Source organism: Meriones unguiculatus, chromosome 10 (assembly GCF_030254825.1).
Source record: "Meriones unguiculatus strain TT.TT164.6M chromosome 10, Bangor_MerUng_6.1, whole genome shotgun sequence".
NCBI classification, from domain to species: Eukaryota; Metazoa; Chordata; class Mammalia; order Rodentia; family Muridae; genus Meriones; species Meriones unguiculatus.
Window position 1 is genome coordinate 120,577,244 of NC_083358.1, and position 15,075 is coordinate 120,592,318.

Sequence of the window (15,075 nt, forward strand, 5' to 3'; positions counted from 1 at the left end):
TGCACTGGTACATTGGCACTGCAAATGCTGGCACTAATACCTCTGACTTTACACAAATACTTTTTATGTTGTTTTATGCACTGAGCCATTTCCCTGGTCCTAAAATGATATTTCTTAATCTGTCTTTAGGAGAATTTAATTTACTGGAAATTCTCGTGTTTTGTCCATTTTCATTCTTGTGTTGCTATTTTTTCCCTAAGGATTCCCTGAACATATTAAGAGAAATTGGGAACATGTATAGTAGATATTATGGGGGTCATAGTAAAAATAGTCCTCACATTTTTTTATACTTTTAGTTCCTTATATACATTTTTTTTTATCTCCCTTGAAAGTTTGAACCTGACTGCTTCTTGTCACTATAGCATAATACACTGGGACATTTTCTTTATAAAGAGAAAAGGTTTAACTTACTTCACCATTCTGGAGGTGTCAGTCACACGTAAAGTGGCTCCATCACTTTTGGTTTCTGACAAGTGTAACATATCCTGCCTGGGATACAGGCTATGCCAATTCCTCACCTCCCGAGCCAGGAAGCATAGAAGGAAAGACAGGAAAGAGTCCCCAGTCTCTTTGTGGGCAGACTGCTCCCCACAACCTAAGGACTTCCTGTTAGAACCCAATTTCTAAAAATGTCATCAACCCTCTCCCCTGGTACCATGCTGGGAAGCAAGCGTTCCACACATGGATTTTCCAGAGGAGAATATTTGGTGTCTGCACTGTGACTCAGTCTTTCAAGAGCTTCCTGTCCAGTGAAATTTTCCCAGAGGAAACTGACCTGTGCTGCATAGTTTGTGCTTTAGATTACTTTTCAATTGTTCTTTTCTATGATGCCACCATACAGATTTCCTTTCCTCGTATTCTGCAACTTCAACACGTTATATATTGTTTAATGATAACATGCTTACCTATGTCTTGGCATAATTGTCTGGACATATGTTTCCCTAACCACAGCACACTTTTATCCAGGTTATTTTCTGTTTATTACAGTTTCTCGTAAGTGTATGCGAACCTGGCTGCTTTGCAGCTGTTTCTGTAATGGAATCGATACTGCACCAGAGAGGACAAAGCTACTTGTGTTAAGCAGAACCTGAAGCGTAGCACTTCCTGTTGGAGGCCGTCTGCAGTCCTGAGCGGAGGCATGCAGGACAGCTGTTGATAGGTTATAGATTATCTCCCTGAAACATGATTCAGTCTTTTTCATGTATCTGCCAAAGACCTAAACTGAAGGTTTCCTTGGCTATCACAGTTTGATGAATCAATAGGGAGATGAGGTGATTACTGTATGCTATTGTATAGGCATTCTATCACTCCTCTCTCTGGGATGTTGATTCTCAATGGGGTCATAAGCCTTTTCGGAAGCAGAGAGTTGTTAATAATTCTAATAACTATACTGATAATTGCATTTGCTGACACCTGCTATGCTTAGTGGGTACTGTCTTCTGTCCTTTATATGTATCTCACTTAATCATTCTCTAAGTCTGTGAAGTAGGGGGCATAATCAGTTCTATGTTACAGAGGAAAATGAGTCCATGCAGAGTTTAATTTACTTGCCCAACTTCTCACAGCTGGTGAGATGTATCGATTGCAGTTATAGGATTATTCTGGTAATGGTTGACATGACCGATTATTTAATGTCACTTAACTTCCTTAAACGGTGATTTAAAACTTCTCACCTATGTATGTGACAGCCCTTTTTTCAAAGCCATTGCCCAGACTCTCATCCTCTACTCTTAAAATTCAGATAATGATGTAGTAAAAATCTTTTATGGAACACTACTTGAGATTGTTATATGCTTGGGGAGGGAACAAGATATATTTCCATAACTTCTGACTCCCATAGAATGCTTTTGTCCCCATTCACAGCACAGAAAAGCTTGGGAATCACATCTCCTAAGGAGGGTAATCTGCAATTATTTACAGCCATCCCACAATTTCTTATCCTTTGATTTCTGTGCAAAGACACAGGCTCTCATGAATATTTTAAAGCCCATCCTCACAGGGGGAGGGAGGAAAGTAAGTTTGGATAATTGCAAATTCCATTTCAGTCTTTTGTGTTCCCATAAATGTTGGGTTCCAACATGGCTTATAGCTTGTGTTTTGAAATTACGGGAGCTAATGCTTTTCCTTGCCAAGTGCAAATCTTATTTCTGTGTGAGAAAAGAAGAGAATCAAAGCAAACAGGCGGCAGATCTGCCACAGTCGCCCATGTTCTCAGCTGAAGGGGAGAAAGGACCTTTGGGGAATTATTTGGCATTTAAGGCAAGTGGCTCCTGAGGCAGCTGCTGAATGAAGCTGAGTATTGTGTTAAATGATTTTCTTCTCTGACCTTTATTACTAATGAATCTTCTTTAAGAAGCATTTAGAGAATAAAAAGAAAGGTTGTTTTTATTAATCTTCTCTCTCTCTCTCTTTACCCACAGAACCAAAAGAAATGGTGTCACCTGGCAAGAGATCTGCCGTGTTTTATGAAAAATTAGACCAAGGTAGTAATACTTGTTTTGAATTAATGTTTATACAGTGTGTTAAGTATATGCAGCTGCTGACTTTGATGACTAAATTTAAATATTGAATGAGTCATCAAAACAGCAATTTATTTATTTGAAAACTAGAAGGAAGGACTTGTGATGATGATGATGTTTATAAAGTGGACAGTAAAAATTAAAATGCAGAATGGCTTATGAAAAACTTTGGATAACCATTAGCTTTGCTATTATTTTTATTTATGTGAACAAAATCTTGAGAAATTTACTTTTTTTTTTTTGTAACTCCAATTGATGAACCAGGATTACAAAGGGTAGGCAGTGAGAGAAATAAGGTTTTTGTCAGGGTATAGTTACAGGAGCTTTTCTTATCTAATCACTAGTCAGAAGGCTTTGCATATTACCTTTTGACTATGCAAAAACATGTCAATACAGATTTCTGGAAAACTTCATCAAGTTTTATGAAGATACTATTATCCAAAACACATATTTTCTCTGGGAAGACTGAATTACATCACACAGTTGTTGAATAGCATGCCTGATTATGCATAACAGATTGCATATTTAGCTGATAAATTTTCAAATCGCTGCAAGATTTATTTACATATGTTGTCCCAAGAGTATGAAAACTCATGCAAATATTCTAATGGCATGTACTTGAAAACAAATTGAGTATAGATGAAGACATATAAAATGTATAGATAAAGCTTTTGCCGAAAAGATTTTAGATGGGTTAGAATTGTGAATGGATCTAGCTATATCTGTTGAATGTTATACCCTTATAGAGCCATGGTGAAATATATTATATAGTTGCATATTAATTAGAACTAACTGCTTTTTATTTTTGATTAATTGTTGAATATACCTAACCAAAATGAGAACTGAAATAAAGACAGAATTTTAAGTTTAATGAACATTAGTAGAAAAAGTTTCTAAGCTTTGATTTTCAGTTATCAAAACTAAATTGGAAATTGCATTACAAATGAGGGTTTGTTTTTTTTTGGGGGGTGGGCTTTTCTTGGTTCTTGAAAGGAGAGGCAAACTCCCTGATAACTTTTATTTTCTAAAGGAGATATTTTGGTTGTAGTCTTGTATCCAAGTTTTATTGATATGAACATATCTTCAAAACTTAAAAATTGAGCTTTGGGATGATCCCCAAGGCCCCAAAACCATCAGAAAAGAGGGAGTAAAAAGACTATAAAGTCTGAGGGATGAGAACACTGTGAAATCCCGTCCTCTGAACATGACTCGTGTAATACACATAAACTCATAACAGCTGTGATCACCCACCAAGTCAATAAATTCTAGCATGGAGATGGAGAGGGTTCCCAAGGTCACACTCCTAGACAGGGACTATTTGATGGCTGCCTGGGCGGAAAGTGAACATGACCCTGACTAGGCTGCTCATGCTCCAATGGATGGTCCTATACCCATGCACAAGGCTCCTGCACTAAGTCAACTTAGTGTCTTAAAAAAAAAAGAGTTTGTGAAGTAGGAAGGGGAAAGTGGAAGGGAAGAGGGAGAAGAGCAGAGGAAGTAGGGGCCAGAAAGTGAAACTTGATTAGTTTCCATGCGCCTATAGGCTTTTTGCTATTTCTGATATTGCTGAGATTTAGTTTTAGACCATATTGATATGATATGCTACAAGGGATTATTTCAATCTTCTTATATCTGTTGAGGCTTGATTTATGCCCGACTATATGGTCAGTTTTGGAGAAGTTTCCTAGATGAGGGAGGGGGCAACAGCTGGGATACAAAGTGAATTATAATAAATAATAATAACTTTTAAAAAGGAAGTGAAACTTGAAAAATTTCAATACTTAATAAATTCGCTTGATGGTTGCCTTTTGCATGCAGTCACTACCCATGAGTCTCCAGAGAGGGACATAATAATGACTTATACCTAGACAATATGTGGAAGATGCTGATGTTGAACTGAGTGATGCTGAGATGAGTGATGAAGTTGAAAATCTTGATGAAGGGGAGTGAATGAAGGTGATACAAGAGGGGAGAGAAACAAGCTGCACGGGGGAAGCAGTAAGTAGGGTCCTGAATCCATGTGAGACTGGTATAAAAATACAAAAATGAGAAAAAGACAAACTTTTTTAATTTTTATTTTTTTAATATTAGGTACAGTTTGTTAACTTTATATCCCTGCTGTATCCCACTCCCTATTTCCTCCCAACCCCACCCTCCCACCCTCATCTCCTCCCTGCCCCTTTCCAAGTCCACTGATAAGGGAGAACCTCCTCCCCTTCCATCTGATACTGTTTTATCAGATGTCTTCAGGACTGGCTGCAAAGTTCTCCTCTGTGGCCTAGCAAGGCTGCTTCTCCCTGGGAGGCGGGGAGGTCAAAGAGCCTGCCATTGAGTTCATGTCAGAAACAGTCCCTGTTCCCCTTATTAGGGTACCACTTGAATAATGAGCTACCAAGGGCTACATCTGAGCAGGAGCTCTAGGTTGCATCCATACATGGTCCTTGGTTGGAGAAACAGTCTCATAAAAGACCCCTGTGCCTAGATATATTTGGTCCTTGTGGAACTCCTGTCCTCTCCAGGTTGTATTAACTTCCCCCTCCCTTTTTTTTTTTTTTTTTTTTTTTTTTGGTTCCCTGCATTCTGCCGGAGGTTTGGTTATGAGCCTTAATATCTGTTTTGATACACTGCTAGGTAGAGTCTTTCAGAGGCCCTCTGTGGTAGGCTCCTGTCCTGTTACTCGTTTGCTCCTACATTCAATGTCCATCCCATTTGTCTTTCTAAGTGAGGATAAAGACAAACTTTTAAAGATACCTTTATGTGATTTTTTCTTTTTCTCAGAGGTCCATGCATATTAATATATTCAACATGTTAGATGCTTATCTGGTTGAGTGTGTGGAGAAACTTATTTTGAGGTGAATGTTGTGGAGGAAGAGTCAGGGTTAGAGAAGGAAATCCTATCAGTATGGTAAAATATTTTTTATTTTAATTTTTCTTTACAATTTATTCATTATATATCTCAATTGAAGCCCCCCTCAACTTCCCCAGTCCCACCCTCTCTTCCTCTCCCCTCCATCCCCTTTTCCTAGTCTACTGAAAGGGGGAGTTCTCCACTATTGCCATCTGCCCATAGCCTGTAAGTATCATCAGGAATGCCTGGATCCTCTTCCTCTGTGTCCTGGCAAGGCTGCATCATCGGGGGTGAGTGATCAGAGAGCAGTCAACTGAGTTCATGATAGAGGCAGCCACTGATCTCCTCCCTCAGAGATCTATATGGAGACTGAGCTGCCAATTGGCCACATCTGAGCAGGGGTCTAGGTCCTCTCTATGCATGGTCCTCTGTTGGTGCATCAGTCTCTGCAGGAACACCTGGCTCAGGTCTTTTAGTTTTGTTGGTCTCCTTGTGGTAAGCTTTTAACATGGGTACCCAGAGCAAACAAACTTGCTTCTTTTGATTGTCAGACCAAGGTACTTTGTTTAGTAACAAAATTTAAGCCTTCAGTGGTGCAAAATCCCCAAAGAAATAGTTGTATTTGCAGTGGTGCCAGAGTGAGAGCACTGTAAAGTGGCTTGGGAAAGGCGAACTGAGCACGTCGTGGTTTCTTGGTTAGCCCTTTAATTAGGTGTGCTTGCCTTTTACACTATTCCTAATCTTTTTGGATTTTGTTTGTTTGTTTTTAATTGATTTTTCAAGACAGGATTTCGCTGTGTAGTCCTGGCTGCACTGGGGCTCACTTTGCAGACCAGCAGGCCTCAGTCTCACAGAGATCTGCCTCCCTCTGCCCCCTGAGTAATGGGATTACTGTGCTACCACAGTCTGATTTCCCGTATTACTCTTAATCAGGTGATGAGCAATAGTGTGTCCATGTTCTGCCTGTGTGTGCAGCAGTTGGTCCTGTATACATGACTCACAGGCTCCTCTTGTCTAAGATTACCTGTCACCGTGGCTCAGAGTGCAACCTCTTGGATTAATGAAACACCTATATTTGAGTGTTTGTAAAAAAGATGTTTAAATAATTTTTCATGTACTTTTGCATTATGTTAAGTTTTTGATGTCTATTACTTATGATATTCTTAATTTTGTAAATCAAATGTAGAGGCAATTTCAATTATTCAAATCAAAATATCCTTCTCCATATATAGTATGTTTATATATATTATATAATCGATTACACTGTAATAAGCCATAACATACATATAAATATTTTGTGTGATATACACATATGTATGTATACTCTTGTTCAATATTCACCACTTTTCTTTACCTCAAAATAGATTGAATTTCATTTAATAAAATTTCAGGTTGGTAATTTATTTGTTTATTGTTATAGTGTGTTTTTTAGTTTCATTTTATTCATGTGTGTATGAATGCTTTGTCTGAATGTTGTGCACTGTGTGTGGGCAGTGCCCTCAGAAGCCAGAAGAGGATGTCAGAGTCCATGGAACTGGAGTTATAGACTGTGCGTGTCCATGTGGGGTCTGAGACCTGAATTCACGTTCCCTGGCAGAGCAGTGATTTTAACAACCCAGTTATCATTGCTTAGACGCAGAGCCTGTCACAGAGTCCTGGATTCACACTGGCTTGCATGTGGCCTTCTGCATCCATGTGTGCAGATGTCCTCACATGTGTATATATGTCTATCATTTTACAGAAAGCTTTATGCAATGGTGCTTTTACCTCTCAATATAATTTTGAAACTATGTCTATCTGCCACTTGCTTTTACTCCAGGATATAAATATAGACACCCTTTGAATAAATACGCATGCTATTTGATTCTCTAAGATTTCCACTGGAGGAATATTTAAAAGGCTGAAGGATTCCTTTGTACTATGAGAGCTATAATCTGGCTATGCTTTGCATTAATTAGGCTAACCTGAGAACCTACTCCATTTCTATCGCTTGTTTTCAATTCGAATAAAATCACACGGAAAATCCAGCGACTGGTAAAGACATGGGTAAAATATACTTTGAGCCATAGGAAAATGACCTAATCTTACCACCCATTGGCTGTGGGCCACATTACACATGTCAGTGATGAAAAGTCTAACCTGAGTTATTTCGCAAAGTCACTTTGGCCCAAGAGAAAAATCAGAGCCTTTTGAGACCTGTGCTTCTTTTACATCTTACTCAAAAAAATCAATAAGCAAAGTAAATTATTTTTATTTATTAATTTATCAATTTAATTTCTACCTGCTGTGTTCACAAATGCTGTAGCTGAAGTAGGGAAATGAAGCGGGGAATTGCATCTAGAAATGGCGACTCCTTTTTACACATACTTGCACATACCTGAATGAACTCACACACAGTATCTCCCTCTTCCTCTCCACCCTCCCTTCTTTCTCTCTCTTTCTCTTACTCTCTCTCTCTCTCTCACCAGATAAAGTGTTGCATTTGGTAGAATGCATCTGTAGACTCTTTATTATTTTCATAAGCATTTCAGTTTCTTCTGTGCTTTCTCAGTCATCATCCATGGGAATGGCTAGAGACTCTTAAAGAAGCCTCCACCCCAGCATTAGGTTTAGGTCCCTGATCCCTGTGGAATCCCGTGAGTGGAAGTTTCATGGCCATTTTGAGTGTGCCAGCGTGTGGACGTAGTGTGAGATGTCACACACCATGCTCTATGTAGGCGAGGACTCTGCAAGGACACACACGCTGAATGCATGTGGACGCTGGGGTGCAGTAGGACTGTCTGAGAAGATGGGGGCAATAAGGGCTATCGAGGTTAAAGGGGAGCTCTTATGAGTTAAGGTTCTTATCACCAATACCCAGAAGAGGACTAAGGGCGCTTGAGGAACTGGTTTCTTTAAGGGTCAGCAGCTGTGTTAGTTTTCATTTCTTCAGGATGATGGAATAATCATGAAAGAGAATCAACTGTCTGAAAATTAAGTACCTGACGTTAACAGTTTGTAATTCAGGACGTCCTGTATATGTGTGTGGAACATATGTAAACATGTATATGTTTACAATTATACTGTGTGTATATATGTTCTACACAATCTCTCTGTTCTATAGAGTCTGTACAACATTTCTAAATGTGTTAAGCATTTAAATATTATGCCACTAGGTGTCAGCAGCAACCTCCTAGGGTTTCTGTGACCTTTGTAACAAAAAGAAACTTTATTCGAACATCATATCTAAAAACAACACTTATCTCAAAATTTTAAGACCTATTCTCAAATTTTAAAAAAGTAGAATTGTAAACATACAAAGTCTTAATGAGATTACTTTAAACCCCTTTCTCCTCATAGTTTCCGTAACCTTCCCCACCCCCCTGTTTTTCATATTTCTATGTACTTGTGAGGTTTGAGTATCTTCTCAGAAGATGAACTTGATGTTAGAACTCTCCATTTCCACATGCATGCCCTGTGAGTCACATTATTGCATAAGCATTAGCTCTCTGTCTTTTAATTTTTATTGTTTTTGTAGTTGTGTGTGTTACAGATATAAACCGTCAGAAGACAGCATTACATTATTTTTTAAATACCCACACCTGTGCCATGTTCATTTACTAAGGCATAAGATTACCTGGAACTCATTTAGAAAGACAACACTCAGAATTATGGATGCTTTCTTGCCAACTAACAAAATAGCTTGGACATAGGAAAAAAAAGATCTTCTGTGAATTGCAATCTATAATTTAGGCCTTAATAAAGTAGGTAAAAATACTGTAAAGTTTTATTTACAGAAGTTATAAGAAACCATAGCTTGTGCAGTGGATGGAGTTTACTTAATGGTGCAGTTAAGCATCTGGCTGGATTAGCCCCACATATGCAGTAGGGCACAGTCTAATCTGTTGGATTTCTGGTGCTAGGATCCAAGCAGATTCATAAATAGTTTTTAAAAAGTAAACTTTCTTCCATTTTTTGCCTTTAGAAAATTTTTCATCTGAGTTCCATTTTGAAACATCTCATCCGCTCATACAGCCCAACTGACCCCACTTGTAAATGATGTTTCTGCCTGATGACTTTGCTTTTTCAGTTATATCTACATAGCATGTGACCTTTTTCTCCTCTCCCCTAACTTCTTCATTTTAGAGGTAGCAGAACAGGAAAAGGCTTATCTTGGCAGACAGCCACACGAGGTTCAAATCCCAGCTGGTTAGTTTGTCTCAACAAAAGCTGTCAGAGGAATATAAAGAAAACTCCTTTCCCAAAGAAGATTCTAGCAATGGCTCTACTAATGTAAAATTGCCTCTGCTTCATCCTGAAGTTGTTCATTTGCAAGATTTTAGTTTAACTTGTAAGAGAAATACTGGATTTATTGCCGTTTGCATATCTATTTTAGAAGCTGAGATTTTCCCAAACACTGTGGCTCTTAGTTTTAATTATATTCGCAGGTGATGAAATCATGCTGCAATGACTTGACCCACATAATGACCTCACCAGGAGTAAATGAAGGGGCAAGTGCTGTGTATACGTGAGAGGCACATCATTAGCCACCCTTGAACCTGGGGCGGAAGTGTGCAGCTTGCTGGCTTTGTAATGGCACACCCTGCGACTCCCCTATCTAATCCCTTAAAAGAGGTCGGCACCCAGATCTGACAGGGCATCTGTCATCTGTCTGTCTGTGCAACCTAGCTCCACTGTTAGCTAGCTTTTCCTTCATACGCAGGTATACACTTCTCCTTTTAATTATAACCTCTTATCGAGACAATATGAGTACATCTCTGTATAATATGTATGGCAACTTAGCACATGTATGCAGTGCATTATAATCTAATACATCAGATTTTTTTTCACTCATCATTTTTATGTGTTGGGAATTTCATGTTCTCCTGGTCATTGTGAAACGTGTTCACATTTAATGATTAAACCAATGATTGTTTTTTAATTGTGGTTATTCTGCTATGATAAACAAGAATACAAACTTCTCTGCTGTAGCTGGGTTCTAGGGTCTTTATTTGAACTCAGTTCCATCTCTCTTAACCCCTGCCCTTCTCAGTCTCTAGTTTTCCTAGAGGACACATGACATTTATTTTTCTGTGTCTGGCGTATTTCACAGTATTTCACATGGAATAATGCCCTCCAATTTCATCCACATTGCTTCAAAATGATAGGATTTTGTTATTTTTATGGTGAAAATATGCCATTGTCTATTCATGGGAGGACATCTGGGTTGATTCGATATTTTGGCTATTGTGTGCAGGGCTGTGATGAACAAGAGACTGCAAGCATGTTTTTGATGTAACAATTTCATTTCCTTTGGCTATGTACCCAGTAATGGAATCACTGGATCATATGGCGGTTCTATTTTAGTTTCCTGATGTATTGCTCTACTGTTTTTCATAATGGCCATTCTAATTTACAACTTTACCAATAGTGTATGCACTTGTGTTTCTCCACATCCTGGGCCACATTTGTTCATTCCTGTCATTTGGATGATAGTAATTCTGACCGGGTAAGATGTTATCTCATTCAGTTTTTGATTTCTACTTCTTTATGAATCATACATCTCTTCCAAACAAATTCATTTGACTGTTCATTTACACGGATTAAGCCAAAATATTGAAAAGACCAGGTTCTCTTTAGGATATTCTATAAATTCAAGCACCTCAGCAGGCCATTTGAAAAACACTTTATTGCTGGCCACATCCCAAATTTTTGCAACTTAATTTCTAAGCAATTCATCATCCAGATGATGCCCTGTAGCTCATACAGCCCAGCTGACCCCACTTGTAAATGATGTCCTTGTTTCTGCCTGATGACTTTGCTTTTTCAGTTATATCTACATAGAATGTGACCTTTTTCTCCTTTCCCCTAACTTCTTCATTTTAGAGGTAGCAGAACAGGAAAAGGCATATCTTGGCAGACAGCCACACAAGGTTCAAATCCCAGTTGGTACGTTTGTGTATTTTGAGACAGGTTCCCACTATAGCCCATGCTGGCACAGACATCATGATCTTTCTGTTTTATTTTTCTCAGTGCTGGAATTTCAGATGTGTGCCACCATGTTCAGTTTCAATTTATTAACATATTTCTGTCTAACCGAAGGCAAGCTACTTAACCCTTTGTGTTATTTTTTTTTTTTTTTTGAATTTTATTTTTTCTTTTCTTTTTTTTTTTTTTTTCAATGCAGTTTATTCAGGAACATTGAACAATCCTCGGACCCCGGGGAAAGCCAGCCCACAGCTTAAATAGCCTCTGGGTAGCCAACCCAGGCGTGCCACGGGGGCAATGCAGATAGGTCCACATACATGGAAGCAAGCCAGATCCTCGGCCTTAGCCAAATGTGGAGTTGTTCCTGACAGAGAGCACTCACCATCGGGAAGGTGGAGGGCGGAAACCAGCTCCATCTTTAAGGCATAGCATTCTGCAGCTCTCTACAGTTCCCCCTTTTTGTTTTAGACGCATCAGGCAAGAGTAGAGGTCTGATCTCTGATATTAGAAATAAATTGGGACTTTGTACAGATGTTCATTTAGGTGTCATCCACCCAAAGAGCATCGGACCCGTCCGATACCTTTTTCTCAGAGGCGGGACCTGGGGCATCAACCCGCATGCAATCAGACATGCTCTTCTCTGGGTCCAAAGCGGCTGACCCTGAGTGCAGTGCTTAGCCTCGCATCCTGAGCGTATCATTTTAGCTTTTTATGGTATCCAACCATGCTTGGGGAGAATGCCTTGCTTCAATGGCTGTAAAGGCCTGAATGATCATGGCAGCATCACACTGTTGTGAGACTCTAATCTTGCATATATACCACAGGCAAACCAAGGAGACCAACACCAGAAGGCCTGCTAACACTCCCATGCCCGCCCATTCCTTCAGATGATTCATGGCTGCAGCAATCCATGTTGATAATCCTGTGGCTAGTCCTGCCATTGTCACAGTAAATTCTACCGGAGTGGACGCAGGACCCTTTGTGTTTTGTACTGATTTTTTTTCTTACAAGTCCAGGGAAGAAAATAATTAAATAATTGAAATTTAAAAGCAAGACTATTGTTACTAATTTTTAATATTATCATAGTATATGAAGCCCTTAATGTAAATTAGCCAGTATGTTGGGAAGATAACGCTATTGGCAAAATACTTCCCCTGGAAGCGTGAAGCCCTGAGTTGGGGACTGAGAGCCTACGTGGAAAATCTGTGTGCGGTAGTACGTTCTTATGTTAGCACTAGAGAGGCAGAGAAGGCAGCGTGTTTGCTGAGCTCAAAGCCAGTGAGAACTCTATCTTAATGACAGCAAATAACGGTGGACAGGACCTGAGGAAAGACACTGGATGTTGTTCTCTGGTGTACACACACAGACACACGTACACGCACGCACACACCTGCCTCTATCACAAACAGTTACTGCATAATTAGCCAATATTAATTTCAACCAGTCTCAGAATTCACTCCCATGAAACTTAGCCTAAATATTTGTCACCTGTAGACGTATTAATTTCATAAATGTGTATCTGAAGCTTTAACTGGCCACTTCACCAATAATTTTAAATTCTGTCATCTATATTTTTAATCACTTCCTGTATCAATTTTCTCATCAATAAAATGGGAAAATGATACAAGGCACCGATGTATTTGGACTTACTATAAAGTCAGACTAGAAAACAACAACAGGGTTGGTAATAGTCATCCCTTATACCATTCTTGTTAGAAATTAGGAGCCAAATTAAATGCTTTATTTACATCCCTCTAGCTGCTAGAGTCTGGCACAATGGCTTCCATGTGTTTCAGGAATGCTGGGTATGGAGCTAATAGTCTTACACTTGTTTTCAAGCACGAATCAACATATGTGGAAAGAAAAGGCTGGGGTCCAGGAGAACTCGAGATGTGTGGGAACTATTAAAACAGGAGCTGCTGAGGGCTGGGACAATGAGGAGATATGAAGGACACCTCACTCTCCCATCTTCCTGTCCACGCTGCCATGTTTTCTACAGCCTCCGCACAGAAGGCGTGCAGCAGTTTTCTCAGGCCTGACACATTTGTCCTTTTCAAGTTTATGGTTGAAAGCAGCAACTGCTTTTGAAAATACCAAGGCAGGTGAAATTACTCTTGACCTAGTTTTGACATGGTTTACGTATCATTAACAATAGCAATTAAGCATGCTGTGAAGATTTATTTTATTGTACATTTTGCAAGAACGCTTGATTCTTGACCTGATTGTGATATGATAGTTGGGCATATGTCAGCCATCTGAAGTTGACACATGACATATGAAAGGCTTTGGATATCATTGATTTTTTTTTTTACTTCATTAACAATAAATGATTTGGTTCCCATTATCAGAATTTACTTCCTATTGACACTTCCTATCCATGCCTTTCCCTATAAAGTTGTTAGGTTTGTTAAAACCTTAATAGGTTAGTATTTGTTCATCTTAACTCTGGCAAAGTTTGTGGTAGACATCTAATTTTTGCCCTTGCTTAGTTTTAGAGTTTCCTTTGGAGAATTTGTATCAGAAGTGGCCACAGTCTGTGTGAAGTCGGCAAACTAGGGGAACTAGTAACAGCAAACACTGATTGACTGCAGACAGCTCTCTCTATCTGCAGTCTCTACTCCCATGCCATCAATCCTTTGAAGAGCTATAATATGAATTACATCTTTGAACACAGACATTTCTTATCATTTTCTAAGTAATCTAACAACTATATTATATGGAGTATTAGAAATCATTTATAGATTACTTAAAGAATTTGTGAGAATGTGCTTATGCTATATGTCAACTCTTATTTTGTATAAAAGTCTTGAACATATGTAGACTTCAGTAATCATGAGGGTCCCTCAGGACATCCGTAATTTTTGATCCAGGCACTACTATCCGCATGTGTATATATTAGCTCATTTATATTTAATTTATATTTATCTGCCTCATGGCTTTATTGCTGTCATAAAGAACCATGATCATAAACAACCTGGGGAAGGAAGGGTTTATTTCAGCTTACAACTCTCAGGTCACACTCCATTACTAAAGGAAGTCAGGGCAGGAACTCAGGCAGAGCAGGAACCTGGAAGCAGGAGCTGGCACAGATGCCATAAAGGGGTGCTGCTTACTGGCTTGCTCCCATGGATTGCTCACACAGCTTTTCCATAGCACCCAGTTAGACTAATCCAGGGACAGTACCACCTACATGATAAGAAATACTCTACAGATTTCATCAAAGGAAGTTCGTCATCAAAGGAAGGACAGGAACTGAAGGAGGCAGAGATGTGGAGGCAGGAGCTGATGCAGCGGCCATGGAGGGGTTCTACTTACTGGCTTGCTCAGACTTCTTATAGAGCCTAGAACACCAGCCCAGGGATACCACCACCCACAATGGGCCAGGCCCTCCCTTAATAATAGCTAATTAAGAAAAGCGTCCTACAGGCTGGCCTACAGCCTGATCTCATGAAGGCATTTGCTTTTTTAGTTGAGGTTCTCTCCTTGCAAATGATTTTAGTTTGTCAGGTTGACATAAAACTATCCAGCACAGGAACTGTTCCCTGGAGCCATCCCAGTGGAAATTTGGAGTTCAACATAGGATTTTTGGGATACATGAACATTCATGTCTCTGCAGTCTCATAGCAACCATAGGGGGGCTGTTTTGTCATGTGTTTATATTTTCTCTTGTTGTAATAGTTCCATAAAACGTATAACCCCAAAACTTAACAACACAGTTTTGCAGGGGTGTATGTGGGTATG

The 15,075-nt window shown here is 39.3% G+C and overlaps 1 protein-coding gene across 11 annotated transcripts in view; it reads left to right on the forward strand.

Annotated features, from left to right (window-relative positions):
• Positions 1 to 15,075, forward strand: part of Inpp4b (inositol polyphosphate-4-phosphatase type II B) — a 796,958-nt gene that overhangs the window by 155,319 nt on the left and 626,564 nt on the right. For all 11 annotated transcript variants that reach the window (XM_060393235.1, XM_060393232.1, XM_060393233.1 and 8 more), the window contains one exon: positions 2,421 to 2,483. The gene's annotated coding sequence lies outside the window, so the exon portion shown is untranslated. The remainder of the gene's footprint in view (positions 1 to 2,420; positions 2,484 to 15,075) is intronic.